Source organism: Penaeus japonicus, unplaced genomic scaffold (genome assembly GCF_977035675.1).
Source record: "Penaeus japonicus unplaced genomic scaffold, GWHDUDI00000001_assembly GWHDUDI00000013, whole genome shotgun sequence".
NCBI classification, from domain to species: domain Eukaryota; kingdom Metazoa; phylum Arthropoda; class Malacostraca; order Decapoda; family Penaeidae; genus Penaeus; species Penaeus japonicus.
The window spans coordinates 31,729,942-31,735,530 of NW_028234415.1; the positions used below are offsets into that span (position 1 = coordinate 31,729,942).

At 14.8% G+C, this 5,589-nt stretch overlaps 1 protein-coding gene across 2 annotated transcripts in view; it reads left to right on the forward strand.

Moving 5' to 3' along the window:
• Nucleotides 1-240: 240 nt before the first annotated feature.
• The window catches only part of bc10 (BLCAP apoptosis inducing factor bc10), a 19,120-nt gene continuing 13,771 nt past the window's right edge, over nt 241-5,589 (forward strand). The window contains exon 1 of one of the 2 annotated variants that reach the window (XM_086543427.1): nt 241-344. The gene's annotated coding sequence lies outside the window, so the exon portion shown is untranslated. Of the gene's footprint in view, nt 430-5,589 lie in introns of both variants that reach the window. The other variant, XM_086543428.1, reaches the window with a different exon arrangement.

Below are 5,589 nucleotides of genomic sequence, written 5' to 3' on the forward strand. Positions count from 1 at the left end.
AGGCTTAACATTTAATATCCTCCCTAGAGTGATTATACTTTTAATTTAAAACTGTATCAGTTTGTTTCCAATTTTGAACATTATCACACAGAAGAACAGGACTGATTTTTCACACTGTATGAATAAAAAATAGTAACAAAGCCTTATATATCAACTTTTCTAATCAACGGCAGGGCTATCATGGCTTCTGGAGACATATGAAAAGAGGTGAATTCAATTAGGCGCGCACCCTCACCCTCCGCGAGAGCCATCTAGCGGAGACAGGAGGAACTAATCCGTGTTTTGGTCAGACGAGAGTCGAGAGAGAGAAAAATACCTCAAGGTGAACTTCACCCATGCTCCAGGTGAGGCCTTTTTGTGCCATTTCGACCCTTTTTGCTATTGTTGGAGAACAAGTAGGAGGGAGAATAGCGAGACCTGCGTGAGAAGGTAAGGGAGAAAGAGGAAGAGACGGAGAGAGAGTTAATGATAATTTTGTTATGGCGATGTTTTGCGGGAGAGTGTCCGGCCAGAAGGAATTTTCAAATAAGTTTAAAAATTGATTTCCTCCCTTACCTTTATGCTTGACTCGTTGCTGGTGCTTTCTTGGTTGAGTAGAAGAGTAAGTCAAGTTGTTTTTGGAAATGGTAAAGATATATTGTGAATTATGACGGATTTTTGAAAGATACTTATAAGTGTTGAGATTTTTTCTCCCTTCGTTTTATTGTATTTTAACGAGGAAGATTTGAGATTTATATAAACCGGATTTAGCGTTTTAAACTCTGTTATTGTGAAAGAGTCAATGTAAAGTTTGCAGTATATTATTGGTTCTTATTGCCACCTGTTTCATGGAAATCTGGAGGGTTTTAATATTTAAGTAAAAATTGTAGTCTGTTAGAGACAGATGTTAATGAATTTGTTTTGATTTATTATCATTTACATTTATCTACTCTGTTAATATTAGGAATAGTTTTCTCGTATATATGTACATACAAACACACACACACACATATATGTGTTTGTGTGTGTGTGTGTGTATATATGTATATGTATATTTATATTTATATGTATGTGTATACATATACACATATATATACATACATATACATATATATACATATACATATGTATGTATATATATATATATATATATATATATATGCATATATATATATATATATATATATATATAATTTATATATATACATATATATATATATATATATATTTATATATATACATATATATATGCATATATATATATATATGTATATATATACATATACATATATGTATATATATATATATACATACATACATACATATATATATATGTATTAATATATATTTCTAATATAACTATATATACTTATATATACATATATATTTAGGCTATATTATATTTTTATTTTGTTTTATTTATATTTATTTGTAATATATATGCATATATATAATATATATAGGGTGATAATATTTTTTATTATATTTATATTTTTATATTTATTTTTTTATTATTATAAACATACATACTTTTTTATTTATGTATAAATTTTGTATATATATATAATTATATTTTATATGGAGATTATATATATATATACATATATAGCATATATATATAGTTATATTATTGATTTTTATATTTATAAAGTCATATTTACATATAATTATACATACTCTTATAATATATATAAATGTTTTGTATATATATACTTAATATTTTTACTTTTATTTACAGTTATTATATGTTTATATACATCTTAGATACATTTATATTTATATTTTGAAATACATATATATACTTATATATACAGAGATATATGTATATATAATTTTATAGAATTATATTTTACATAATTTTAAATATATATATGTATTATATTCTTGTATTCTTATATATATTTATATACATATATATTTATATATATAAATACATATATATTACTTTTAATATACATATATATTTATGATAAATATACATTAGTTAATACTTATATAACATATATACATATATTACATATAATTATTCATATATCTACATATATTTATATATGTATATTTAATTATATTTTAACAATTACAGATATATACCATATATTTATTTATAATGTTGAATATATAGGCATATATATATATATATATATATATATATATGTTGTGATATATATATGTTTATATATCATATATGTATATATATAAATAATAGATATATATGTTTTTATATAAACTATATTTGTATTTATGTTTATATATTAAATAGATATGTATATATATAATATATATGTTATATAGTACATATATATATGCATATAATATATATGTATATATATAAATATATATATATATAAATATATATATATATACATACATACATATATAGTGTATTTTTATATTGATTATAAATATGTATATTATAAATATTTTATACATATATATATATGCATATATATATATATATAAACCTATATATGGCATTTTAAATATATATATCTTATATATATATATTATATATATATGTCTATTTAATAAATAATTTAATAAATATTTATGTTTATATTTGTATATATTGTATATATATAAATTCTATATATAGAATATATGTTATATATATATTGTATATATATAAATATTATATATGTTTATTTATGTACATACATACATATATAGACAATATAAATATGCATTTACATACACATATACATATAGTATACATTGTATAGATTTCTGTATATATATTTATATATGCTGTACATTTATAACATATATATACTTATATATACATATATAATATGTATATATACACTTATATATATATACATTATATTTATATGATAAATATATTCTGTATATATATTGTATATATTTATATTTATATATATAGGTGTATTTATAGTATATAAATAAATATATATGAATATATATGTATATATGTAAATATATAAATATATGTATATATATAAATATATATATATATAATATACATACCATATATTTATAGGTATGATATGGATATATGTATATTTATAAATATATTTATTTAGGTATATATATATATTTATATTTTTAAATTTTATATATATATGTATATTATATTTATATATATAAATATTTATGTATGTATATTTATATGTATATATATAAATTTATATGTTTATATTATGTATATATATAAATATAAATATATGGATATATATGTATTTATTAAATCATACTTTGTATATATAGCATGTATATATGTATATCTTATAAATATTTATTTATTTATTTATATTATATGTATGTATGTATATATATAAATTAATATATATATATATGGATTGTTATTTATGTATGTATCTATGTTTATAAATTAATAATTTAACTTTATATATAAAACATATATTTACATATATATAAACATTAAATATAAGATATATACATATAAATATATATATGTTTATATATGTATATTAATATATATATATGTTTATTATTTATATATATGTATATTATATATTTATATGCTATAGTATATATATATTTTTGTATGTATATATATGTATATTTATATTTATATATATGTAATTTTTTTTTTGTATATATATATATATATAAATTGGGACAGTACATGTGTGTATACTTTATATATACATATATATATGTATATATACTTATATATATATACCATATATATTATACCTCCTATATTCATATATATATTATATATATACATGTAGTAACAGAATATATTTATAACATATATATTTATATATATAAATACATATATCTACTTATATAATACAAATTTATATAGTATATATACATATATATACATATCGACATAGATACATATAACATATATATATATATCATATATATACATATATAATCTATGTATATATAACATATATATATACATATAACATATAATACATATATATATATCTAATGTGAATATATATTATATATAATGTATATATATAAATATCAATATGTATATAAATATGTATAATATATGTATATATGTATATATATAGTCATATAAATGTATATATGTAATATATAAATAAAAATGATATAAATGTCTAAATATAAATATATCTTATATATTTAAATATATATGTATAATATAAATATATATTGTAATGTATCTACATAAATATGTATATATATAAATATATATGTAAATATATAAATATAATTGTATAATATATATTATTGAATATATATATGTATATATATATATGAATATATATATGTATATATATAAATATATATCTATGGATATATTTAGAATAGGTATATATCTAAATATATAAATGTATATGATATATAGCTATATATATGTATACTATATATATATGTCTATATATATAATATATATATAAATATATATGTATATAAATGTTATATATATGTATATATATAAATATATATATATTGATATATACGTATATAATATATGTATATATAATAAATAGATATATATGTATATAATGTACATATATACATATATATATATATATATATGCATATATAACATACATACATATATATAACATAAATATATATTTATGTATATATATTTATATATGCATACATATATACATATATATATTAATATATCTCTATATGTATATATACACATATATATATATACATTATATATAATATGTAAAGATATCTGGTATATATCTGTATATATTTATATTTATATATATATATGTTTATATAAGTAGATATATAAATATATATGAATATAAAGTATATATGTAAAAATATAAATATATGTATATAATATATATATATATATATATATATATATATATAATATATGTATATAATGTATAGATGTATTATATAAATATTATATATATGTAATATATATATTGATATATATAAATATATATATTTAAAATGTTTGTATATATATATATATAAATAAATATATATATTTGTAAGATAATATATTATAATATATAAATATAAATGTATATAATGTATATATATAAATATATATATATGATAATATGATATATATAAAATATATATGTATAGATATATGTATATATGTATATATATAAATATAATATAATCATATCTATATAGTAGGTATGTATATATATAAATATTAAATATAATATGTATATGTATATATGTATTATATATGGTTATATATATATTAATATATATAAAAACATATATATAGCATATATATAAACAAAATATACATGTATATTCATAGAAATATATATATGTATATTATATGTATTATTATATATATATAGGTATATTATATATATATGTATATTATATATATAATAATGTATATTATATATATATATATGTATTATTAATGTATATTAAATTTTATTATATGTAATATATTTATGTAATATATATATAATATTATATTGACATACATGTGTGTAAAATATATATAAATATATATATATAATATAATATAAAATATATCTATATATATAAATATATATATGTATACAGTATATATGTGTATATAAAATATGTGTATATATATATATATATATATATATATATATATATATACATATATATATATATATATATATATATATATGTATATGTATGTATGTATGTATAATTAGGTAA